Source organism: Otolemur garnettii, unplaced genomic scaffold, assembly GCF_000181295.1.
Source record: "Otolemur garnettii isolate 467f Iridium unplaced genomic scaffold, OtoGar3 scaffold00020, whole genome shotgun sequence".
Lineage (NCBI taxonomy): Eukaryota > Metazoa > Chordata > Mammalia > Primates > Galagidae > Otolemur > Otolemur garnettii.
The window spans coordinates 20425428-20452530 of NW_003852415.1; the positions used below are offsets into that span (position 1 = coordinate 20425428).

The 27103-nt window shown below is 47.1% G+C and overlaps 1 protein-coding gene and 1 long non-coding RNA gene across 3 annotated transcripts in view; one reads left to right on the forward strand and one right to left on the reverse strand.

The window, feature by feature from the left end:
• Positions 1-1060: 1060 nt before the first annotated feature.
• Positions 1061-24969, reverse strand: LOC111724175. 2 transcript variants are annotated; one of them, XR_002772512.1, is made up of 5 exons: positions 24682-24969; positions 23031-23226; positions 1965-2125; positions 1317-1688; positions 1061-1186 (listed from the first exon to the last, which is right to left on the reverse strand). It is a non-coding gene; the product is annotated as an uncharacterized LOC111724175 (long non-coding RNA). The 2 variants fall into 2 exon arrangements; XR_002772511.1 differs by lacking the exons at positions 1061-1186; positions 1317-1688; positions 1965-2125 and having other exon boundaries at positions 22780-23226; positions 24682-24955.
• Positions 24970-25004: 35 nt separating this feature from the next.
• LOC100960146 (kallistatin) overlaps positions 25005-27103 on the forward strand; it is a 16055-nt gene continuing 13956 nt past the window's right edge. The window contains exon 1 of the mRNA XM_003787014.3: positions 25005-25095. The gene's annotated coding sequence lies outside the window, so the exon portion shown is untranslated. The remainder of the gene's footprint in view (positions 25096-27103) is intronic.

Here is a 27103-nt window from a genome sequence, read left to right on the forward strand (position 1 = left end):
TGGACACAGAGGGCAGGACGGGTGATAAAATGGCCACTCCTACAGGCAGCTGGGGTGGGGCAGTTTCTATTGGAAGAATAGGAAGGATAAAACTATATGTGTCACCCCTGCTATTATGTGCACATATATTAAAATAATAAAATTGGGGTAATGCAGGGGAGGGAGGAGCAGAGCAGTGACTCTGCTGACCATAAGTATCAATGAAGTCACCCTCTACAGGTGTAACACAAGGTGCTCTGGGTGGAGTAGCCAAGGGCAGTCCTCAGCACAGACACCTGTGTGCGTTACCTGTGTGTCCCCTCTGTCTCTGGCATCAGAGCACTGGGATAACATTTAATATAGCTAGCATCCCCGGCAGTGCACATCATGAAAGGAGGCACAGTGGAGCAATCCATGTGTGTATTTTGCAGAATTTTCCAGAATAGCACCATCCTATCTCTCACCATCTGTCTCCTCAAAGCAAAAAGGGCAGCTTCCCTGGATTCCTTCCTATAAGAGATGCCTCCTAGATTTCTGACTAAATCCTCCTTTAACCTTCATGCATCACTTACTCATTTACAAGCATGCATTTGGCACCGACTGTGTACCAGCATGGTCTCCTGTATATGGAGCTAATGCTGGACTCAGGGGGTAATACTGCTCACCCTCGCTCCAGGGTGGCTGAGTATCTGGGTGCTTGGCACATAGGGATGCCTACATACCTGGGTGTGGAATTATTCCCTATATTCTTTGATATATTGGACTGGAAATTGTTTCCATTCTTTCCCTGGCCCCCTTCCTTAGAACTAGAAGCTTTCTTTTTTCTCCCCGACAATGAATGATTTCTCAGACGCCAAGAAGAATGCCCAACAGACTGGGCCTGTGAGTTCTGTTCTGGTGTGGCGCCTGCTCAGGTTCAGGTGAAGAAACCGGTTTCCAGTGCTTTTCCTTGTCCTGTGTGGTCCCTTCTGATGCCAGTAAGACATCGGGCAGGAAGCTAGTGAGGACTATCCAAGGAGCCTTCACACACTTCCAGCGTCCCAGAGACCGTTCAGGCTGAAAGTCTGCACCGAAACATACAAGGATGAAACTTCCCCAGGAGTGTGTTTAGAGCCTCCACAGCCCTGGGCTGGGGCAGCCAAGGGCAACTGTACATGGCAAATTTCCTGGGGAGCCCAAGGTGTTCTCAAGGTGAAATGGGAAAATACTGGAAAGAGAGAACTTTGTCATTACTCCCTGCATTTAATCAAGGGTACAAAGAAAGGCGCATGAAAGCATTGTCCTCAAGCAAGTACGTCAAATTAAATGTCCAAAATATCCCAGTCCTCATCACCCACCTGACAGTCTTTGTGTGGCATCACAGTTTCCTGCTTTTGCAGATAGCACTTCGAAAGGGAAAGGTCAGGGGTTTTGACATCCCAGTGGCCTGGCTTTGAATTCCGGATGTAGCCTGGTTAGCTGAATATGTCTGGGGCATTTGGCCTCTCCAAACTTCATACATCCCAGACAGGACCATCATGAACATTAATTATATAAATATTCTTTGGGGCTTTTAAGCTATTTTTACCAGTAATAATGAAATAGATATAAACTCACAATCTCCTAGATTTATTGTCAGCATGTATGAGATCATTTAAACAGATTTTGTGGGTTTTTTCTTGGGTGTCTCCCTTGTATCTCTTGAAACTTGATCATCAGGCAATAGATACCTGTCAAATAAATTAATGAATAAGTATATAGATGAATAAGTGTGATTTCCCTCACCAAAACCACCTGCCTATGACAGAAAATCCAAGTTTGTTAACTAGAACAGTTAAGAACACTGTGATTGTGGTAGATTGCCTGCCACTCCCCAGACCCTCAGTCTACACACTTGTTCAGCCTCTGCTAGCTCTACACTATGGAAGAGCCCAAATCCTGAGCCTTCTCCACCCCAAACAAGTCCTTCCTGTCTTTACACGAGCTGGCACTTGGGCTTGTCATACCTGTTTCTTGTCCATCTGAGAAATTCTTTTTTTTCTTTTTTTAGATTTTTGAAAACCAAAACATTTATTGCATGACTACTTGTTGAAATTCGTAAGATGAACTGGATGCTGCAACAGCTGTCCTCTTGGGTTTTGGCGTTGTTCCTTCATGGGATCCATGCCTGCACCATATTAAAAGCCAGAGCAGTTATTTCAGCAACAATATACACATTTTAATCTTTGTTAAGCAGATTTCGGTGAGCTTATCACCTGAGAAATTCTTATCTAGCTTCAAAATCTAATGTAGATATGACTTCCTCCGGAGGGAGAAGGTAGCGGGGGAGATGATGGTGGTGCTGGTGATCGTGGCACTAGAGCTGCTAATGCTGATTGCAATGGTGGCAATAACGGTGGTTATGGAGATGCTCATGGTGGTGCTAATAGTGATGGTGGTGATGGTGGTGATTGCTGTGGTGGTAGTAAGGGTAGCAGTGGTGATGATGGTGGTGGCGGTCATGATGCCAGATAGAGGTGCTGGTGATGATGATGATGGTAATGATGGTGATGATGGTGATGGATGTGGTAATGGCGGTGATGGTGGTACTGAAGGTTTAGTGCTGGTGGTGGTAACGGAGACAGTATTGGTGGTGGGATGGAGGTGGTAGTGCCAGTGACAGTGGTTATAGAGGTGGTGGCTGTCAGGGTGGGCTCTCACAAGGAGCTCATGGTAAGAGTGGAAAAATATTTTTTTTTCCAAGACAGAGTCTCACTATGTCACCCTCGGTAGAGTGCTGTAGTAACATAGCTCACAGCAATGTCCAGCTCTTGGGCTTCAGCGATTCTCGTGCCTCAGGTTCCCTGTAGCTGGGACTACAGGCGCCCACTACAATGCCTGGCTATTTTTTCTGTTGCAGTTGTCATTGTTGCTAAGCTGACCTAGGCTGGTTCAAACCCACTACCCTCGGTATATGTGGCTGGCACTGTAACCCCTGTGCTACGGATGCTGAGCCAGATAAAGATGTTTTAGGATAAAAAGTAGTACATGTATAAAGTTTACTTTTTCCCAAAGAAATTAGGAAAAGGACAGAGCATAAGAGTGAAAGAGGTCTGTGGGTGCTGATGTCAAGTGGCTTCAGGGTTTTATTAAGGTAAAAGAAAAATCATGGCCACATTCTAATTAGCAGGAGACAGTTGTGAAGCTGCCGTGTTGGCCTTTTTCCTATTTTCCACTCTGCTGACTGATAAAAGGAATTGGTTTTTTCTTTTTCTTTTTTGGCTGTTGACGGATTAACAAGAGGCTGCTGGCAGTCATTTCTCTTTGAGAAGTGAGAAACTCACACTCCAGCCATCCACTTAGAGCTCTTCAAGGCTGTGAAAATGAACTCTTAGAGATAACAAGTTAAGCTAAAGAGCGCTGAGTTCCCAGGTGCTTAATCAACAAAACAAAGGGAAACTGTGCTGTGAGTTTTTCTTTAAAAAAACAATTGTGTTGTGCTGTGAGTTTATTTCTCTTACTCTCTGTTTGATAGTTTATCTTTCTCTGTTAGCTAGTTCATTAGCAAGGCCGCCTTTCAGTGGTAATGGTGATAGCCGTGGTGATGATGGTGCTCGTGCTGGTGCTGGTGGTGGTGATGACAGAGATGGTCATAAGAGTCATGGCGGTGGTGGTGGTGGTGGTACAGACACTGAACAAATACTTATCTTAATCCTTATTTAATTACAATTTTCATGTGGCAACAAAGAGAAAGTCCTATCTTAGATTCTTTTCCTCCTCTTGAAATTCGAATGCATTTCAATTTCAGGGCTTTCAGCTTTGAGCTGTTCACGGTCTTCTATCCCTAAATGAGAATAAAGGCTGCCCTACACTACCATTCATTCGTTCATCCACTTGCAAGTTTTTGCTGACTGCCTTCTCTGTGCCTGGCACTGTTTGGTCGTACGGAAACAGTGCTAAACAAAAGTCCCCCAAACTTCCACACAGGCAGGTTCCCCCAGGGAAGTATAGTAGCTCTACCTCCTTATATTTGGAATCCAGTGAAAGTTTCATAATTCATCTATGGTTTCTCTATGTCAAACAGTCTCTTGAAATAGATAATGAGGTCCCTGCTATAATTTAAATGTTTGCCCCCTCTGAAACTCATGTTGAAACTGAACCCCAATGTAATAGTTTTAAAAGGTGGGGCGTTCAAGAGGTGACCAGGTCATGAGTAGATCAGTCTATTCATGGGTTAATGGTCTAAGAGGTTAGATAAAAGCAGGTTTGTCCCTCAACATGTCCCTCTCACCCTGTCATGCCTCTGCCACATCACGATACAGCACAAGGCCCCACCAGATGCCAGTCAGAATAGCTGCCCAATCTTGGACTTCCCAGACTAGAAGAAATAAACCTCTTTTGTCAAGTTCTGGCTCCGTGGCCCGTTATAGCAACAGAAGATGAACTAAGACAGTCCCTAAACTCAGAAATTTAATAAAAGGAAAAAAAATACAGGCACATACTGAACTCTTTACTTAAACCCAGCAAAGGAGTTAAGGTGATAATCCGGGGTGCACCAAGTCTTGGGATTCTTTGGTATTTCAGGGTTGAGCCTTGGAGGAGCGGAGGGCAGGGAGAAGTGGGCAGGTGTAACAAGGGTGTCCCTGTAGCAGAAGCCTCTCTGGGACCTAGATTGCCACCGGCAGGAGATTGAGCCCCACTGCTTAGCCCAGGCAGCCCCAGTGGGAAAAGGCAGTGTCAGGCCTGGCCGTGTGATCTCCACGCAGATGTGTGCCACCCTTAGCAGCAAATAGCTGTTGCTTTTTCTGTAATCAGAGGCACAAAATATGCCAGCAGCTCTGGCTCCTACCCTGGAGGGTGACTGTGACAACCATCAGGGGTTTTCTTGGAAGATGAAAGTTCTACTTTGCCTCTAGGAAACTGGTAGAAACAGATTTTTCTGTCACTTCTTAGGTGACTTGTGATCCGGTTTCCTTTCTGTCCTGCCCAGCAGTTTATAAAGAGATGCCATATGCCCACATCCCCTTGAACTCTGCTTCTCTCTTCTTTAATTGGACTTTGATTCTGGAACAGTTGTGTAACATTGCTTTCTGCAGAAGCCCAGCCTCCTGGCTGCACGCCCTGCCCGCTGCCCTGCTCCACTTGCCTAAGCAGCCCTACTCATGTTCTCCACTCTGTCTTCAAAGACAAAGAAAAGCAATTTTTCATTACTGGAAAAGAGCTTGTTTTCAGCAATAAGGCTGTCCTATGATGGGCTGTCCTTGGCCCATCCTCTGGGATCTGCCTCTTCTGTGGTCCTGCAGGTGACACCCATTTCTTGAGGAGTGTCCGGGCCACAGCTAAACTCTGCACATCCCTTCTCATAAACATCCAGAAGCTCCCCTTCCAGGGCTGTCTCTACTCCAGCCTCATACAGCCACAAACAAACCCTTCAATTCACATTTTACCACCTCCCAAGAGCTTCCCCAGATTCCTCGCAGTTAGAAGGGGCCGCACCCTCGTCCCTCCCCCAGCGTCTGCCCTGCACGTGTCCTTTGGCATGAACATCGTCTGCTCACTGTCCTGGTTTCAACACACTGCCACCTGGACCATGACGCTGGGGATCTGTAGGTCCAGCCTGGGCGTAGTGGCCATGAAGGTGAGCTGCCTTCAGGTGTGGGGCAGTGGTCAGGGCTGTCTGCTCCTTCAGGGGCCCTGGCACCCAACAGGGAACTCTGCTGAGCAGCATTCTTCCTGTGCTCCGGGTGGGCCAGGGCTTTCCCCTCTGCCCCGCCCTGCCTCCCCCACTTCCTTTCCCAGGTGTGGATCCCTGACAAGCATTTTTACCCCAAATGTTGCCTCAGCATCTGAAAGCTCAGCTGACATCGCCAGCTTTCTTCATTCATTCTTTCATATGGCAGATGCTGGACAATGGAGACCCAGTGGCTAAAAGTGAGGGACTTATGGACCAGGGGAGTGAGACAGACTACCAACAAGTAAGTAAACAAATAAAAAGATGGCACATACTGTATAAACAGAGAGTCCCTCGTGGGACAGAGAATAACTTGGAGGTAACTAGCCCAGAAGCAGAAAAGCTTCAGAGAGGAGGAGACATTTGATCTGAGTCCTAAAGGTGGGAAGCAGCCAGATGTGGGAAGAACTGTTCTATCTGGTTCCATGTGTCCAACTGCCACCTGCACAGCTCCCCCTATGCTTTTAAAGTCCAGGTGGCCCCAAGTGGACTCCCTGGCCTCAATCCTACTCCCACGGCTCTTCCTGTGTTCATGATCGCAGTGGACATCTCCAAACCAATGTTCCCCTGACCCCCACTAACCCCCAGCCATTCAGGCCAGACTCCAACCCCTCCCTCTTCCTCATCACTGGACCTTGATGCCACTGACCTTCTAGGGCAGCTACACCTCCAAGTCTATTGTGGGCATTGGTTTGGGCAGGCCCTCAGCCCTGTCACCAACTGTTGCAATACTTACCCGACAGGTGGCCCTTCTCCAGATCCTGTGTCCCTGCCTATATAAGCCTTCTACCCTCACCTGCTTCACCTTACCTGTAGTATTAGTCTGCCAGAGCTACTGTAACAGACTACCATAGCCTGGGAGGCTAAAACACAGGCATTTCGTGTTTCACAACTCTGGAGGCTGGAAATCCAAGATCAGAGTGTTGGCAGGCCCACTCTTTCTGAGACTCAGGGCAAAATCTTCCCTTGCCTTGTCCCAGCTTCTAGCAGTGGGCGGCAAACTTTGGTACTCCTCAGCTTGCAGCTATATCCATCTGATCTCTGACTCTGTCATCACACAGCCGTCTACCCATCATCTTCTCTCTGTGCGTGTCTATGTCTGTGCTCAAATTTCCCCTCTTCAGAAGGACATCAATCATCATGACCTCATTTTAACTTTATAATAAGGAACCTATCTCCTAATATAATCACATTCTGAGGTCCTGGCAGTGATGACTTCAACATCTCTCTCTTTTTTTTTTTTTTTCAGACAGAGCCTCAAGCTTTCTCCCTGGTAGAGTGCCATGGCATCATAGCTTACAGCAACCTTCAACTCCTGGGCTCAAGCGAGTCTCCTGTCTCAGCCTCCCAAGTAGCTGGGACCACAGGCACCCGCCACAATGCCTGGCTATTTTTTGGTTGCAGCCGTCATTGTTGTTTGGCAGGCCCAGGCTGGATTCGAACCCACCACCTTGGGTGTACGTGGTTGGTGCCTTAGCCACATGAGCCACAGGCGCCGAGCCAACATCTCTTTTTTGAGGGAGACATAGTTCAGCTCCTAACACCTGTCCTGCCTTTATCCTGGTCTCAGTCACAAGTTAACGCAATATTCTTCCAGGGGGGCCGTGTCCACTCCCCTATCCACAGTCTTTTCCCGAGGTCAGTGGTTTGATTTTGTAACACAACGATTTTTCAAAGATAATTTCCCATGGAGCTTCAATAACATAAACAAAGTAGAGGTGCTCTGATTAAAGAGGAGGGTGGTGAGGACTGCAGGTGCCTCACCCCACCTGCCCTGCCGTGATGCCTTCACTAGCTGACCTCCAAAGAAGGCATGGGCCACAGTGGAGAAACACTGGCTGGAGAGGTGGCCCCTTGTGGGGGTCCCAGACATGCACTCTGACTTCCACAGGCCTCTGCCCAATGCCAGCTTCAGAGATGCCTCCCTGGGTGGCCTGTGGCACGTAACAAATAGTACTTGATCTCCCACTCCCACCTCGCTTTTCTGCTTTACTTTTCTCCTTATCCATGTCCCCTCTGTACATTAGAAAGAGCTCCCACGAGGACAGACACTTCCTTGCTGCTCATTCAGAGTCTAGAACAGTTCTTGGCATGGGGTAGATGCTTACGAACTTGATCTTTCCCAGCTTTATTGAGAAATGGTTCACATTCTATAGCACTCAAGCCTTTAAAGGTGCACAATTCAATGGGTTTTGTGAATAGAGTATTCATGGAGGCTGTCAAAACACAACAGATGATCCTGGTCTTTTTCTTTGAACAGTGGCAGGAAAAGAATATCCTTGTTACCAGCCTAATAGTCTAGGGGAGAAAACTGGGGGGCTGAGTGATGAGACACACACAGACACAGAGCTTTTAGAGGTGCTATTTTTCTGCTTTCATTTTATGAGAAAATATAGGTATCATATTAAGAAATGGAGGCGTGTGGCTCGGCGCCTATAGCTCAAGCGGCTAAGGCGCCAGCCACGTACACCTAAGGTGGCGGGTTCGAATCCCCAGCCCGGACCCGCCAAACAACAATGACGGCTGCAACCAAAAAATAGCCAGGCGTTGTGGCAGGTGCCTGTGGTCCCAGCTACTTGGGAGGCGGAGGCAGGAGACTCGCTTGAGCCCAGGAGTTGGAGGTTGCTGTGAGCTGTGATGCCATGGCACTCTACCCAGGGGGACAGCTTGAGGCTCTGTCTCAAAAAAAAAAAAAAAAGAAATGGAGGTGTGTATACACAGATATGCCAACACCTTGTGAATAGATATTAAAAGTTGTTAGGTAACGAAGTAACAATTTAAAAAATTAAACAGCTGTAGCCGACACTATTGCTCTGTTTGCAGAGAGCCTCCTCATCCGGAAACCTTCCTTTCCCCATCGACTGGATTGTCCTTACCGTAGCAGCTACTGTAATGGTACAATGGTCCCCGGCCTCTGTCTGTGACTGATGCATCTGAGGTGGCTACTAGACCCAAGATGGAAATTGGATTCCAAACCAAGGGATGCTTCATCTAACTGTTCTCTGAAGTAAAAGAGCTGTAAGTTGGAGCTCTTGGTGGCTTTGCTCTGCCATGTGGACTAAGGAGGGGATAAAAATCAGTTGGCAGTAATAGAGAAAAATTAACTAATGGAAACGGCAAAAGGAATTAGGGGAAGGAAGAGGAGGAGGGAGAAGGAAAGGGGAAAGATGAAAGGATTGCGAAGGCACGGAAGTCCCGGAACGGGCTTCAGTGCAGCCTGATTATATCACTCTCTGTTGTTCTATGAGATGCTGCTTGGGCCAAAGGTGGCCTCTTACCATCCCAAGAAACTTAGAAAAGCATTCAGCAGATTAAATGCATGTGATTACATTTGACATTCTTGAAGAGAATCATTTGCATCATCGAATGTTTTCTGGAAGCTTTTTCTCCCTCCCACCCCGTATTATTCCCTGCTTCTTGTGATTCTTCTGAGTGTTCATCTCAAGTTACAAAAGGCAGGGCCTCTGGGGCTCTCAGGAGGGGCATTCTTCACCCAGAGACTCCCATTTTGAGCCCCTATGGCCCACAAAGCAGATTCGGTCCCTCCTGAATTTCCTACTCCCACCTGAAACAGAAATCCCCCAGGGAAACGTTGTTTGGGGTTTCCTGGTGGTAAGAGAGCCCCAGGGCCTCTGATCCCGTGTCTGGGTACTACACTCCCCCTGCATCCCCCTCAGAGGCTGCCATGATGCCTTCACTGTCTTTGTGGTACAGTCTCTGCCACCTCCAGGTTGGCCTGTGCTCTCTATTCCCAGTGGTGGCTCTTCTGCGGAATGTGGGGACTGTGAAAACTCAGAAAGAGTGGCAAGGAAAGCCCAATTCAGCATCAACCAGTAACTATCCTGTGTCCAAACCTTTCCCTGCTTGTATGTAACAATATAATATGGGGTACTTAAAAATTCCTTGAGAGGATAAACCTCATATTAAATGTTCTTAAAAATAGACACACACGCACACACACATACACACACAGAGGGACATAAGAAAATCTGGTAGGTGGCAGACATGTGAGTCACCTTGATTATAGTGACGATGGCATGGTGTATACACATGCTCAAACTCATCAAATCGTACACACTAAACATGCATAGGGTTTTTTGTGTGTGTGTGTATCAATTATATCTCAACAAAACTACTTAGACAAATAAAAAACCTTATATACATATAGAACAATGGAAAAAAAGGTAAAACATTTATTTAATCCACTGTAATTTAAACCATGGTAATGGCAAAATCGAGCATGTGTGGTTACAAGGCTAGATCTGGAAGAATTAGCCCCAAATCTGGGTGTGTTTTTGGTTACCGCTCCTGTGCCTCTCTCATGGGGCCTCTATAAACATTTCTGACTGGCACTGACGGAGGTGGTGTCAGGCTAATGCAGCCTCGTCATTGAGAACTTTGTTGCTCCAAATAAACTAGTTGAGAAAGAGTCCAAACAAGGGGGATTGATAAAGATTCAAGGCTTCATTGCTTTCCCTTGTTGCAAGGAAGAGAGCCTACATATATGTATGTATATACACATGAATACGTATTCAGCTTTCCTACAAACGCTAGATGTTGAGTTACCTTATTTAACTCTCACCTCTGCCATGAAATGGGAAATCTACCCATTTTATAGTGAAGGAAACTGAGGCTCAGAGGTTAAGTGACTTCCCAATGTCATGCAGTTAATAAAACGTAAAACCGAACCCAGACTCAGGGGTCTTGGACTCTGCCCTCTTTGTGGTCTTACCCAGAGCAGCTTTGCCTGTTCATGCAATTTGTCAAGAATCTACATTCTTGGCTACATTGGGGATTAAATTGTCTCTTATGTTAGAATAAAAAATAGTTTCAGGTACTGATTTTGAACCACAGAGTTTGTTCCTCTTCCCCCCGTGACTCAGCCCCTGAAAGAACTGCCCTGCCAACTGGGGTGGCCCTGTAGAGGCCACTTGGAGTAGGAAAGGCTTTGACGTATGTAGGAAGCCCTGAGAAAACACTCTCAGCAGCACCGGGGAAAGGCAGGGACCAGCACGCCCTCCCCACGGCATTTGACAATCCCAGAAAGGATCAGGGGCTTGGTGGGATGCATGGACGTGCACATACCAAGTTTAATGACATCACTTAGCTAAATAGAAATAAAGGGGAAATATTTGTTTCATTTATTTAGTTCATGATACAACCTTCTATCTCAGTTCCTGACTTTCTTTCCAGAGCCTACAGAACAGACCAGTCTTAATACAAAAGACAGATTCAAAGCAACCAGGATACTCCTAACAGTGCTTAGGAGATGATAAAATTATAACATTGGTGGAATAAAGCACTTTGATGATGTCATCTAACTCAGTCCTCCTCAATACCCCAGTGAGGTGGATATTCACCCATCTTATAAATGGGGAGTATAAGACAGCTTAGACCACACATCTAAGATTACACATTCACGATGAATAAATGTAGCCAGCCACTAATCCAGATCCCCTCACTCAATCTACCCACACCACTTCCCCACCACTTTCTGGGACAAAGGTTCTGCAAATGCCAGTTAAAATAAACTGAGTTATGAAGAATGGAGATAGCTGATCCAAGATAAAGGAAGCTCTGTGCATATTCATTTACTCACCAGACATTTAAATTAGTAACTACTTGCGCCATCTCTGGACTAAACTCAGAGTGGCATAGGTAAATGAGACATCTCTATGCCTTCAACAATCTCCCGACCTAGTACAATATATCTAAGAGAAGAAGAAACAGCATTTAACTCTTAACGGAATACATGCTGGTGAAATGCTGGGGCAGTGGCAAACAAATCTTCTCAGTGAGTACAAGCATGGCAGAATGGCCTGACTAGGAAACACCTGCCAACCGTAAGACAAGGAACCCATCCATTAGGCAAAGGATTTTGTTAATAATCTGGAGATCATCAAAAATGGAGTAAAAAGTATCCAATGTACTCAGTACTTCTATGAAACCTACTTATATTTACTCACACTTTCGTATGAAAGATAGAACACAACTATAGCCCAGGATGGAGAGAAATGGAGTGGGAATGGAGGGGAGAGGGGCGGTTTGACAGAGGGAAGGTAAAGGGTGAGACCACACCTATGGAACATATGACAAGGGTCCAAGTCAAATCTGTCAAGTGTAGAACATAGATGTTTTGGCACAATAATCAAGTAAATGAGGTGAAAGCTATGTTGATTGGCTTGATCTAACCACACCAGATTGTAGAAAAAAAAATCAGCACCTTGTACCCCACATATGCATGAATGTATCCATGATCTATGTGTATTTGACTTAATAAAAAAAAAAAAGAAGAAAAAAGAAAAAGCACTAAAAAAAATAATAATCTGGAGATCAAATTTTTCAACTTCCCTGATCTCAATCAGCTTTATTTGCTAGCAAATTAGCAATTGGTGTATTTTTACATTTTTAACAAACTAATCGTGTATCAGTCAGGATAGATGAAGGGATGCTGCTGTAACAAATGACCCGAACATTTCAGGGACTTCAAACAGCAATGATTGTTTCTTGCTCATGTCATAGAGAGCTGGCTACTAGTCTACTTCATCTTTCCGAATATTACTAGGCATAGTAGCAGTGCTGAGAGAAGCAAGATGACCCATGCATGGCTCACAAAGCCTATTCCCAGCAGTGACATACATCACTTCTGTACATATTTTCTTGTCAACATATCTTTTCCCACAGAGGGGTAGCCTATGTCCACCCCAGGTTCAAAATCACTGAAACTCTTTGCTTGGAAAAAAAATTTAAATATTAAAAATTCTGTTACCAGTTGTTTTCAAGTTTACAGATATGAGAATTTTTATAGGTAACATATTTGCATGATGATCAACAACATTACATATCCATAGAAAGGTTTCCCTCCTTTCCAAAGATTCTCCAACATGCGCCTGTTTTTCGTTTGTACTTTGAAAATGTTACTTTCTCACTCATAATTGCAATCTATCTTTTATATCAGAAAGCTAGCTTATTTGGGAGGAAATAAATACACTTGAAAAGGAGATCCGCTTTTCATTGCCAAAAAAAAAGTTAACAAATTTGAAATATCTGAGAAAAAATATGCAACTCATCTTTAAATATCACACTTTTGAGTACTTCGTACATTATAAGCAGAAAATTTCTGTGTCTTATAAGGGCTTTAAATGTAAAACCTCATCTTGCAAAGATTCAATTTTAAGATATTCTCTTTATAAAATTCATTATATTGATAACATCTTTCTAATCAGGACTTTGAAACTTGGTCATAATGATACCGGAAAAGTGGCACCCCAGCCAGCTCACCCGAGCAGGGCCTGGGGAACCTGCCACCTCTGTTTTGGTGGCAGCAGCCAGCAAAGAAACTGGCAGGCTGGAGCAAGTGGAGGAGCCTCCCTCCCCCACCAGAGGCTCCAGTAGAGCGGCACTAGAGGACCTGCCAGATCTGCCTTGGCAGCAGCTGGCACAGAAACTGTCAGGCTGGAGCCAAAGGGGGAGCTTTCCTCTCCCACCAGAGGCTCCAGTAACAAAAAAGACCAGGCCGATCAGGGGAAAAACACTAGCGATTCCTCTAGTGCATCCCTGATTGGTCCATTTTCAATCCTGCTCCTGACTGGTCTATTTTATAGACCAATCAGCTAAGCTCTCAGCTCATTTGGACAACTGCCCCTATATAAACCCCTGAGCAGAGAGCCTAGGAACAGATCGTGGCTGACCTTTGAGAGAGGAAGAGAGCAGAAGAGCAAGATCATCGCAGATCGTTGCAGACCTTCGAGGAAGATAGAGCAGAAGAACAAGACTTCAGCGAGCTGTTGCAGAACTTCGAGGAAGAAAGAGCAAGAGCTGTAACACTTCTGATCTCGCTCTACAAAGAGGCTTGGTCCTTTGTAGGAGCTGTAACACTTCTACTGCTGATCCCGCTCTACAAAGAAGCACAGCTCTTTGTAAGAGTTGTTTTCATAAGAGTTGTAACACTTGCATCCTGCCCTGCAAGGTGGTTTGGTTCTTTGAGCTGTAAATAAAACCTCACTGTTCATTCTGTGGTCCATCGACTCATTCATCGAATCGTGGAGACCAATAGCCTGGAAATCTAAAGTCAAAAATCTAGTATCAATATCATAGGGCCCTCTCCATGGAGGGCTGTCCTGTGCATGCTGGGATGTCCAGCAGCATTCTTGGTCTCTCCTTGCTAGATGCTAGTAGCACCCTTCCCCTCCTGTTGTGACAACTGGAAATGTGCCAGGGGGTGGGGCAAAACTCAGCCATGGTTGAGAATCATGGCCCTGTGGCCCTCTCAGGCTCATTGTCCTGTTCCTGGAGGGAGTCAGAAGATGGAGAAGGCAGCATCGGCAGAGGCCTTGGAAGCATTTGTGTGCCATCTGCTGGTGACCCGAAGCTCCATCTCCTCCAAACCCAGCTACCTATCTGGCCATCAGCCCAGTGTGGGTATGCACATCCCTGGAGGGTGCTCAGAGATTCTGATCTGGGGAAATGGCTAGAAAAGAAAACCAAGAATGTAGGACTTGTGTATGCGCCCACACCACTGTGTAGAAGATTAGCAAGTCAGGGCAGAAACTGGGTTGTCTGGGCTAATATGGCCTTGGACAGAAAAGCTGCTAGCTTCTTTACACCAGCTGTTCCCAGCTGAGGTGATCCTGCCCCACCTGGGGCATGGCAGCATCTGGAGAGGCAGTCCAGTTTGCAACCCCTAACCAGTCCAACCTCTTTGATTTACAGATAGGGAAACCAAGACTCAGAGAGAGGATTGACTTGCTGAAGACCAAGCAGTGACCACTGGTGGACATGGCCTCCTGACTGCCATTCCCAGGACACGTGTCAGAGCTAGGATCCCTGGCTTCATTCGCCCCCATCCCACCCATCTCTATGATCTCACTCAACTTCCTGCTCAGATCCTTCCGCCTGGGACCTCACTTGGGAAGAGAGCTTGCTGGGTTGCCAGGACCCCTTTGTTTTAGTGAATTTGTGCTTTGGGCTGGGCTGATTCAACCCTGTGAGGAGGGGCCCCTCTCCAGCCCCCAGCTGAGAGCAGTCTGTGACCTCCGGGAGAAATGTACATTATAGGCATATACAAAGGCTACTGACTTGTGGACATTGATTTTATTTATTTTTATTTTATTTTATTTTATTTATTTATTTATTTATTTTATTTTATTTTTTTTTGCAGTTTTTGGCCAGGGCTGGGTTTGAACCCACCACCTCTGGCATATGGGGCCGGCACCCTACCCTTTCGAGCTACAGGCGCTGCCCTGGACATTGATTTTATATCCTGAGACACTGCTGTATTTTTTGATCACTTCCAGGAGTCTAGTGGTAGTCTCCCACTTCCCGCCTGACATCTGACTGCTCAGGCGCCCACCATTTGAGTAACACTGCCATTCCTTAGGTTGTTTGCTTTCCACTTTTTGTTTTTGAACTCACTATGATCCAGCTATCAGCAGGCACATCCAACTCAGTCATCCCGGCAGCGAAACCTGCCATTTCCACTGCTGCGTAATCATCAGCTCATTGTGTTTGATGCTGTTCCTCTTCCCACCCACACACCTGTTGGAGGTTGGCAATTTCCTTGACTCTCCTCCCCCAGCCCCATCTCCCTCCTGCTGTTTCCATGGTGCTGCTGAGGAACCTCTTTGTTTTTGTTTTTTGTTTTTTTTTTTTACAAGATGCTTTCCATGGCAACAGGCACTGTGGCTTCACAGTGAAGCAGCAGCTGCCTCTTCCTTAGAGTCTCCTAGGATGGCCCAGATGCCCTGGCCTCTGGCCTCAGCTGCTGACTTCCTGAGTGGCTTGGGCAACTTGCACGCCTCCTGCAGCCTGGAATGTTTGGCCACACTTGTTTGCATGGCTTATCCCTTTCCTGCTTATCCCTGGCTTAAATGCCAAGGATGGAGATGTCCCTGACCTCCTGCTCCTAATCACGCAATACCCCCGTCTCCTGCTGTAGCTCTTCTGGCACTTGTCATGAGCTGCAATTCTGTCTATTTGTTTATGGATCATCTGACTAGAATATAAGTTCCACGAGGATGGAAACTTCGCCCCCCTCAGTGCTCAGTTTCCAGGGTCTGGCCCAGGACTGCGGCAGGTAGGTGTTCAGAAGTGACTGATGATGCAACAAAGGTCCCCTACCTCCTCTCCAGCTCCCAGCCTTCTAGTCCATCATTTACCCAGGCGTGATGTTAGGCTCCTTACCATCTGTCAGGTGAGCTATGCCTAGAAGTTCTTCACAAAGAAATAGGAAAAAGACCAGCCATTAGAAAAGCATTTCAGTCTGGGATTCTCCAAGCAATGCCAACCTCAGTGTTACCAGCCCCTGTTAGCCTGAGCAGCCGTTTCATGCAGGGTCAAGCTCTAACAAGGCTGGATGAGCCTAGGCGCCCTGCTGACATCTGGAGATTGTCTGTTCACTTCCAAGGCCTACTGTCAATAGGTTAAGTTGGGGAACTGGACTCCACAGTATTGTTCAAGGACCCAGGACACTCTGTGCGCCCAGTGAAGTGTTGACTAACTATAACTTTAGTCTAGAACAAAGCATGTTTATTCTAGACTAAAGATAGAACCACTTTAAGATAGGAAAATAATGTGTGACCTTGTAACCTATGAGGAGGAATCTGGTTAACCTGAACTATGATGAGTAATAACATTGCTGATGTTTACTTTTACTGTGAGAATAAAATATAACAAAGAAAAGAGGAGGGCAGACCAGTTCTTTGGGGAGTTATCCCCACTGCTTTCTGGACTCGCTGGCTTTTTGGCAAATAAAAGTCAAACTGCTGATGTCTCATCCGCTTCTCTGTTGATTGGCTTGGGTGACAGGTGGATGGATTTCTTGGTCCAACAACATTAGTGGCTAAAAACAACAGCCGCTTTATTTGCTCAGGATTGAGTGGTGAGGAATTCAGGCAGGGCTTAACCAGGCAGTTCTTTCGCTCCATGTGGTACTGGTCAGGGTTATTCACTGAGCAGCATTAAGACCTTGGCTGGCCAGGCTAGGCTGGGCTGGAAGACTCATGGAGGTTTAACTTTAGAGTCTGGTGCTTTGGTGTTCCTCCACAAGGACCTTTTTCTCCATTTGTTTAGCTTGGGCTTCCTCACGGCTTGGCTGTCCCAAGAACCAAACTTCATACATGGTTGCCGGTTTCCAAGATGGAGCATTCCAGCCTTTTGAAAGCTGCAGATTTCAAAACTCTGCCTCAAGGGTTTGCACAGCATCACTCTGCCCCATGTTATTTAAACAAGTTAGAAGGGTTGCCCAGACTCAGAGGGAAGGGAAATAAACTCCATCTCTCATGGGTGGAGTAGCAAAGACTGTGGCCATGTTTCATCTGCTGCAGAACCAGTCCCTCCCCAGGCCGAGGCAAGGCTGTCAGAGAGCCTCATTAAGTGTAGAACAACTAGATCACAGAACAGAAAACTCCAGGGACTCCACCGCAAGAGTTTCTGGGTTGCCTTTCTCGGCTCTGCCACAACCGCAACTTCGCACTCAAGACTATTGGTCACGGCTTCTCCCACTTCCAAATTCCACTTCCCAGGTCAGGAACTCATGGACCCATCATTTAGTCAAGCTGCCAGCTCCAGCCTACATAGGTCTGGCCATGACCCTAGAGACTATTAGGGAAGATCCTGGAGAGGGAAGGTGGTTGAAAACCAGAGGCAGGATGAACACACTCCCTAAAGCAAATCTGGTTTGGATATCAAGACCAGTGGCACCACACACGCACCCAGAGAGTATGAGGTTTAGCCGACGAAGTGCGGTGGCTCACACCTGTAATCCTAGCACTCTGGGAGGCTAAGGCGGGTGGATCACCTAAGCTCAGAAGTTTGAGACTAGCCAGAGCAAGAGTGAGATCTCATCTCTACTAAAAATTGAAAAACTGTCTGGGTGTTGTGGTGGACACCTGTCATCACAGCTACCTGGGAGGCTAAAGCAAGAGGAGCTCTTGGGTCAAAAAGTTTGAGGTTGCTGTGAGCTATGATGATGCCACAGCACTTTGGGCAACCGAGTGAGACTTTGTCTCAAAACTAAAAAAAAAAAAGGTTTAACACTCACATAATGAGGCTTTCTGGGGAGAAGTGGATAGGAGCTGGTCCAAAAATGGCTTGGGAAAGCAAGGAAAGAAGGCTGCCTTGGGGGGCTGTGGTGATTAGTGAGTGGGTCTGGGGTGAGGATTCCCAAGCACTATTTGACTTAACCGATAGCACCATAGGAAGGGGCACCAGGCTGTGCTATCAGCAGGCCCAGAGGTGAGGTAGAAGGCGGAGAGGGAGGGATGATACTTATAAGCTGTCAATAGTCAGGTAAAGTATCAAGACCCAGAGTCAGATATTTCATACCTGGATGGAGTTGGGATATATTCTTCTTCCTCAAGTATCTCAAGAAAGAAAAAGAGTATCCAATGTACTCAATACTATTATGAAACCAATATATGAACACTTGCACACTCATATGAAGGAAAAAACATAAATATAGTCTAGCAAGGGGGAGAGGAGACGAGAGAGAGGGGAGGGAGGGTGGAGGGTGTTTGGTGGGAGGAGGGGAGCATTTGGTGGGATCTCACCTAATGTGCACAACGCAAGGGGACACTTCAAAATAACTAAGGGCAAATTATAAATGTCTTACCACAAAAATAAGTGAGATGATGGTTATGTTAATCAGTTTGATTTAAGCATCTCACTTTGTATATCAACTCATCACATTGTACCCCATAAATGTATACAGTTATGATTTAATAAAAAATTAAATTAAAAAAAAAAGGGCCAGCACAACAGTTTCTTAAACCTGTTCTTTCCCATTACCCGCACCAGCTCTAAAGGGTGGAGACCCAGGAGGCTCTGAGCTGAGGGGAACAGAAGGGTGGGGGCAGGTGAGTTTGCCCCAGGCCTGGACTTTGGGTGGAGCTGCACTGAGCCAGCTCTGCACACAGCAGAGCCCAGGGCAGAAAGGGCAGTGAGGCTGGGCTGGAGTTGTGGCGGACTGAGGGATAGAGTTTGAAGGGTAGAGCAGGCCCTGGAGAAATCTCAACCCCTCCCTCCCTCAGAGGATTTTCATCTTCTGAAATAATCTGCTCAGAAGAAAACAGAAAATGCTCATGGCTAATGTGATACTTGCTCTGAGTGGTTGTAATCAATGTCTTTGGATCAAACTAAGCCTAGATCAGTAGAAATGCCACCTCCTCCAGGAAGCCCACCCTGTCTCCCCTTTTCAACCCCTAGCTCTGTGGCCTTGCCTGGGCTGCCTCTTGTCACCTCATGAAGGTGACAGCTGTGCACTCACGTGTCCTTGACACCTTCCTCTCCCATCACTCTGCTTTCCACACCCTGGCCTCCGGGGACATCCATCATCATCCCATGTTCCCATTCTTCAGCAGGCCATGTGCACCTGCTATTCTCCTGCCAGCAACACTGTTCCCCCACCTCCACCCTCCCCTTTGTCATCCTGCTCAGCTCAAATGTTCCTTCCCCTGGAAACCCTTCCTAACCTCCACCCCACCTCGTCCCTGTAAAGGGTAAATGAAAATCTCAGGAACCACCCCCCCAATATTTATTATGCCAAAAAGGAGAACTGAGTCACAAAAGCACTGCTGTCCTCTCCCCAGTGAGCTACAGGGGTCCTCTTTTAAGAAATGAAAGGACTTAGAAAATGACTAAACAGGTTTTATTTTTGGTGGACAGGGTCGGGGAGGGAGAAAGGAAGCCTGCCTGGCCTCATTATAAGAGCCCTCAGGGAAATGCTTTTATTCAGACCTTTAAAGGTGTTAGAATAAAACCTATGCCAGATCAAATTACACCAGGCCTGGCTGCATTTAACACAGATTTTCTGCATATGCAAATTTCCCCAGCCTCCCCACCTGGCCAGCCTTACAGCATTACTCCTGTTTATCCGCAGCCACTTCAAAATAGGTCAGAGAGCTATAGAGGATATTTGGGGGTAAAATTTTTATTTCTTTCAGCTCTCCCCCCAAATCCTTCAAGATTCACAGGCCCTATAAAATGAACACATGTCAATTACAACCGTAGGACTGTAGGTGGAATAAACTCTTAAATCTGGATTCCAACTTACCTTTACAAACGCAAATCAGGAAGAGATATGATCACCCTTTTACCCACTCTGAGAAGGTTCACAACACTGAATGTTTATTCCCTTTCATTCCATGTTCATCTTATCCTTGGGCAGATTCATGCGCACCGCGTATAACTTCACAAGAATACCTCTGCTCACCTCCTTCCCCGACCCTTTTCCCTGTGCGCTCCCTTGAATGTTTGGAAGTTCTCACTCTCTTCTAGAGCCCAGAACACAACAGACGCTTGTGGGCTGTACTTTTCCCAGACTCATCCTCCAAATCTTGGCTTAATAAACCCCAAGTGGTTGTGACTCTAGTTTTCAGTCACTTATTCTTTAAGTTAACATCCCCATCACAGTCAACCCAGAGTCCTGAACTCCTCCAGGGCACAACCACAGGGCGCGGCTGCTGGCACGTATGCCTCTCACCACCGACCAGAACGGGGTGGTTTAGTTCGCCAAAGAAGGAGCTCAGGAAACAGCTGAGAACGGGGGGGGGGGGAATAAAGGCAAGAAGACTGCCCCTGTCAGTCCCTCTCTGCAAAAGGGGGTGTCTGGCTAGATGAGTTAACGTTCGGAACAGCACAGGGATAGGTATGAGTGCTCAAAACTGATACAGTTTCTTTCTACCCCAAGCCCCAGCGCAGGGATTTTAGTGACGCTGTGTCCGGAGGAGGTGCCAGCGCGGTTAAGAGATGGTGGCGCGCCCTCTGGTGGTGAAATGTTCAACTGCGGGGCTCGGGCCCGCGGAGCGCTTGCTGGCGACGGTGGGTGACCTGTGTTTCCAGAGCTTGTTATAGCGCGGTTTCCCGGGCCCGCCCTGCCTCAACCCCGTCCGTGATTCTGATTCAAGACCTTGGGCAAAGCCTGTGTAATTCGCCACTTTTAATAAGTACTTCTCTTATGGAGGGTTCTAGGGCCACATTTTAAGGAATGCCAGTCCTGGGCAAAAGGCCGTGGAACCCTTCCGATTTTCAGAGCCTCGGTGGTCTCCGCTGCGGCCGTGGGGTGGCCTCAGGAGCAGCTGAGTTCTCTTAGAGATGCACAGCCCTCTGGCCCAGGGGGAGAGTCCAGCCCTCTTTGAGGGGAAAATGTGTTTTGGAGCTGTCTCCTGGCTGGCTGTACAGTTGACTGAGGTTAAATCTCATAGTAATAGTCAAAAGTGGAGGTTAAGAGCTTGGCCTTTGGAAGCAGAAATTTCTGCGTTCAAATCCTAGCCCTCCCATTTACCAGCTGTGTGACCTCAAACCTCTCTGGGCCTCCACCAGCTACTCCAAAGGCAAATCTCTTAGGATTCCTAGGATGATTTAATGTGGCCACAACATCAAATATGCGAGCCAGCACACCGGATATTGTTACAGTTTTTGTAATTATTGTTATTTATTCAACAGACCTTTACAAAGGACTTGTTCTGTGCTCAGCAGTGTGCTAACCAATGGAAGGTAGAGAGGATGGGAAAGCACAGAAAGAGAGGAATAAAATGTTGTCCTTGTTTCCAAAGAGCCCTCAGGCTAGGAGGGACACCAAAGGGTGGTCTGAATGCATGTCCAGCCTCAGCCTCTGCCCAACTCCAACCAGATAAGAAACCCTAGCAATAATGACAAACTAGTGTTGTTTTATGCCACTAGATTTAGGGGTGGTTTGTTACCCAGAAATACCAAACAAAATGTGTCCACGTGTCCAAAAGTCAGATAGAAATTGATGAATTTAAGAGAGGGACAAAGAAATAGATGCAGAGTTCCCAGGGAGTCTGCACAGTCCACCTGTACCTTTTCACATTTCCAGACAAGCTTCAGGCTCCAGGCCCCTGCACCCCTCACTGCAGGAGCACACACTGTGTTTCATGAGTGCTTTGTTGAAGGCCCTCACTCTGAAGATAGTATAGGGAAGCACTGCCCTCTTTCCTCTCCTTCTCAGTCTCACCTCTCACCACTTTTCGAACCTCTTCCATGTGGGTAAAGCATTTAAGAGTCCAGAGACCTGTACTTAACCACCTACTGTGAAATTTTTGCATGAGGATCACTTTGGCCTGTATCTATCACATGCATGCACCCCATTTTTTAAAAGGCTGCAAGGCAACCAGTTGTATCTAGTTATTGGTAAACAGCACATTTGCCAGGGGCTTTATTTTCTTCTCTACATGTTTGTATTGTCCCCAATTTTTCCTAGCAAACACTATTCTTATGTTGCCAATAAAATTCAAAACCACAACAGCATTTTTAAGGGCAGATATCTGGGCTCTATCTGGAATGTAGGAAATGAGAAGGGAATTGAGGACGGTTAAGGCAGAGGGCAGCTTAACTGGAGCCCTGGGCTGGTATTAGAGGATAAGTCAGACACCAAGAAAAGATGAGTTTGGGCTCAAGTTCCAGTGGTGCAGAGGAGGGTCACCAGGGGTGGGAATCATGTCTACAGCACAGTTCAGGCAGCTGTTGGGACACTGGGAAAAGCAGCTCTCTCTGGGGGAACCTTAGTGCTGCCCCTGCTGTAACCCCCCACCATTTCTGAGGGACAAAGATGAGTGGTCCTCAGCTTCCCTACACCCGCCCTGTGCTTCCCAATCAGACAGCTCATCCCTGCTTTCTTACACCAGTACTGGCTGAGATCCCTGCTGTTTTCAGGACCACAACACTCCCCCAGCTTTGAGCAGAGACTTTGGCATCTCCTCATTCATTCATTATTCATTGACTGGCTTTCATTCTCTAGACCAGGTCTGTCCTGATGTGACAGCTCAGATATGCCTGTGACATGGTTCTTTGTCCTCTGGGGCCTTCCAGATATTTAACAAGAAACCTTTGCTCTTCCAATGTAGCAGGTAAGGTTTAACAATCCCAAAGGCCCCTCCTCAGGCCTTAGGAGAAGAAGCATCCAGCTTCTGGGGGGCAGAATTGGTGGCTAAGCCCAGCCTGCCACGGTGCTGATGGCTGTCAGCCTCCCTTTCTGGACCGTCCAAGACCAGTGGCTTCCACTGGTCCACAGGTCTTTTCCATCTTTTCATCACCTGGACCTACCCTTTATGGAAGAAAATAACTGGTCACACGTAAGGGCTGCATGTACCTCATGGGATTCATGTGCATGTTTTAGGCAAAGCTTTCTTGGGATACTTTATCAGGACTGCAACTCAGCAGAGTTTAACCACACTTTGTCAGCCATATTTACACACATGGGAGTGAATTAATAGTGTACAACTCATCTGGAATAGGAGGGTGGAATGACATGTGCCATTGCCAGACACTATTCTAAGCACTTTGCAGATGTCAAATCACTGACTCCTCATGACAACCTTGAGATTTAGGGACAATTATTACCCACAGTTTACTGATGAGGACATCAAAGCAGAATACGCAGCTTAACCAGCGGTGAAGTCAGAATTCAACCCGGGCAGGTTATTTCTCCACCACTGCTGGAACCAGAAGAGAAGGAGGAACCACACTTGCTGTGGGGCTCAGCACGCTCAATGATGTCCCCCTGCACCTCATGTCGGCCATTCTTGGTAAGTGACTAGTGCCTGTAATTTGAGGTTTAGAGCAGTGATTTTAAACTGGTGTACTGTGAGAGGAACTTAGCTATGCTGTGAAAATTTGTAAGTTCATTAATCAAATTCTTTTTGAAAGAAGTTCAAAGCACAATAAGTATATTCTTTACTTTAGTCCTTCTTATTTTGCTCAGCATAATTTAAGTGTGCCGTGGAAGTAACCATAGGTTCAAGTGTGCTGTGAGATGAAACGTTGAAAAACACTGGTGTAGAGAGTCAGTGGTGGCAGAGCCTCTCTGACTCCAAGGCCCAACCTCTGCCCAGAGCGTCACAGGGGCAGGTGCCAGGAACCAAAGGGCAGTGACTATGTGCTCACAGCAGGGACAAGCTGCCCATACTCTGGGCTGTCGTCAAACACACTGACCCCTGGAATCTGCCGCATCAGCCCCTAACTGACTGCAGAAATCAGGCTGAGGGAGTAAAACCCAACTTGTAGACTGTTGCATAGGGAATTTATTCCCACCTTTATGAAACCAAAACTCAACAACCATCATTCACTCATTCATTCATTCGCTCAGGAGCTAACATACCACGTGCCACATCCTGCCCCAGCAGTTGGGTGTGCCAGCCCACAAAGCTGGAGCTGCTATTCTGGTGACATTAAAGATTTGCCCAAGTGGAGGCAAAGCTCCCAGGAGATGCCCAGAAAGAACACAGTCCAGCTGCCCTGGTGCAAACTCTAACTCTGGAATCTGAGCTGACAACTTCCCTGGGCTAACATTTTCTTATGTGTGAAATGGGCTAAGGATAGTATTCCTCGTGTATGTGTGTGCATGTGTGTGTGTGTGTGTGTGTGTGACAGAGAGAGAGAGAGAGAGAGGTGAGAGCAGGCAGGAGAGAACTAAACGGGGTTATACCTCTCCTGCTGCCTGACCTATCGGCAGTGTTGACCAGTTTGGGACCCCAGGCTGGCTGGGCCCAGGACTGGGCTTGCACCTGCTCTGTCCGTCCCATGTTCCACCTCGCTCAGGGACCCCAGCTTATCCTGATGCTCAGTGGTGTGTGTTCCACTGGGGTTAAGGCCCGAAGGACCTGGAAACACTTTCTTCTAAAGGAAGCTTGAAGAGTCCAAGTTATCTCATTCAGGACCCCCAAGGCCACATCACTCCCTGTATCTTTTCTGCTTGAGAAAAGTGCTGGGGTGCAGAGGCTCACTGGTTACGGAAAGAGAGCAGGTTTAACTCCAGTGTCAAAGAAAAACACACACAAGTTAAATTATTCCTGACTCAAGGAGGGGGTCTGGCCTCGTCCCCTGATACCCTTGCTCTGGGATGCACTGTCCTTACAGTTCAACTCAGGAAATCTTAGCGGACTCCATGCTCACAAGTCATGTAGTCCAGGATTACCTGGCAGGACCAGCCCACAGAGAGCAGGTTCTCGCCACTTCCATGTTCTACCATTCCTTGCCATTCCCTGGAAGCTCCTTACCTCATCTGGGGAGGTGCTGGAATCTGCCGCCCTGGTCTGCTGCAGCCCCTTACTGTGCAGGTAGGAGGTGACTGAGGGCCTGAGAGGGTGTCCCTGGGCCTAAGTTCACACAGCACATGAAGGGCCTCAGGGAGAAGCAAGGGCCAGGCCATCCTCCAAGCCCTGCACAGAGACAGAGAGGTGAGCCCTCTTGGGGTTCCCTAGTAAAGAAGAGTAGATGTTCTTTTGGGAGGAGGGGAGCCAGTTCCCAGTGAGGTCTCTCTATCCAGTGCCCATGGATCTGTTCATTAATAATTACCTGACTGAGGAGGCAGTAGGTAGGGCTGAGAGGCCCTTATTTTTCCAATCCTCCTGGGACTGATAGGTCATCTCTAGAGCACAGACAGTCACCCAGGGACCACTCCAGGACTGACTGTAAGTAACCCTCTGAGCCATGGAGATGGGGAAGACTCCAAAAGGAGAGTGACCAGCTATCCCAGTTTGCCTAAGATGGAGAGTTCTCCTGGGACATGGGACTTTGGGTGCTAAAACCAGGAAAGTCCTGGGCAAGCTGGGATGGCTGGTCACTCTCACCGCAGAGGTGAGAGATGCTCAGGGTAGAAAGACCCTGACACCTGACTATACCCAGCCTCCCTGCTGCACTGGTGGGAAAATGCACAGACCTGGATGATTGTCTCCCAGGGACATGCAACTCATTTAGGGCAGCACTGGCCTAGACTCAGGTCTGCCAGCCCCTAATCCAGGTGCTTTGGGGGAGCTCATGCCCAAGGACAACTGTGCACTGTAAGGTCACAGAGGGATATGTGAGTGTCAAGAGGCTGGTTATAGGTTGGTAGTCAGCCATGAGGAGGAGGGAAATTGAGTAGGTGAGTGGCATGGTCTCAGATATGATTTTATTATTTTTTTCTTTTTTGAGACAGAGCCTCAAGCTATCACCCTGGGTAGAGTGCAGTGGCATCGCAGGCATCCTCAAACTATGGCCCACGGGCCACATGCAGCTGGCATAGGACATTTATCCAGCCCGCTGGGTGTTTTTGCTGCCACTGCCTGTCCTGCTTAGCAGCTGACTCATCCCGGGGCCCACAGTCTGGCCCTCCAACAGTCCAAGGGACAGTGAACTGGCCCCCTGTTTAAAAAGTTTGAGGACCCCTGACTTAAAGCAAGCTCTTCTAGGTCCTAGTCCAGTGTGTTTCCTAATACACTGGTTCACTTGGGCCTTACTCGGGACTTAAACCAAAGCTTAGAACAATACCTAACATATAACAGCCCTGACTGAATATTAGCTGAATTAATTAATGCAGCACCTTTGCTAGCCCAGCAAACTCCAAACCTGAATCAAAGTTCGACTTCATCTTTTCCATGGAAAAGTAACACTGCTGTTCAGAGTGGTACTAATATGAACAAGATTACACTGGCAGGCTGTGAGTACCTGTTCTCACTCCTTCCACCTGCCCTTGTTCAGCTTTTCCTCATAGCTACGCAACTCTTCCAAACACTTATCACTCTCCTTCTCCAACCTATTCAACCTTGGCCCTTCTAAATCTTAGCCTTGACCTTCATATTCTACATCATAAAGAAAATCAAGGTTAAAAAAGTGTGATGAGATCTCATTACCTCTGTTCCAACACCTCCATACTTATCCTAATGCCTGTATGTATCTTTAATCCTGCTTTGGAGAATGAATGGTTCAACTTTCCCCCAGCCTGAAACATACTTGGGCCCAAGTCCTCCTGTACTTATTTACTGTTCAATGTCATTCTGTCCCCTCTTGCCTGAACTTCCTGAGGATGGTTTACATTTCCTCGGCTCTCATTCTTTTTTCAATCCATTGTAGTCTCCATTTTGTCACATCAAATCGAGAAACCTCTCTTTCCAGTTACCAATAATCCCCTACCCTTAACTATCAGTGGATAGTTTTGTCCTATGTGCAGACTGATCACTCCACCCAGAATACCTTGTCCTTCTTCCTCATTAACGTGCTGCCTACATATTGTTTAAAATTCAGCTCAGCAGGCACACTGACAGGTGCCTGTAGCCCCAACTACTGGAAAGGCTGAGGCAGAAGAAATAAAAAGATTAAACATTATTACTTACTGGGTAACAACAGTATTGTCCATCAAAATGTAATTTAAATACAAATTGGAGGAATGGATAAACAAAGCATGCTATATCCATACTATAGACTCATCCACTGCACTTCCTGCCCACAGAGCTAGAGCCACAGCACGCTGCCCTCTCAGGGTGTTAGAGCCACCTCACCCTAGGGGCATAGAGACACCCTGCCCTCAGGGCACAGAGCAAACTTGCCCTCAGGGAACAGAGCAAACTTGCCCCCAGGGCACAGGGCAAACTCACCCTCAGGGCGTATGGCAAGCTCGCCCCCAGGGCACAGGGCAAACTCGCGCCCAGGGCATAAGGCAAA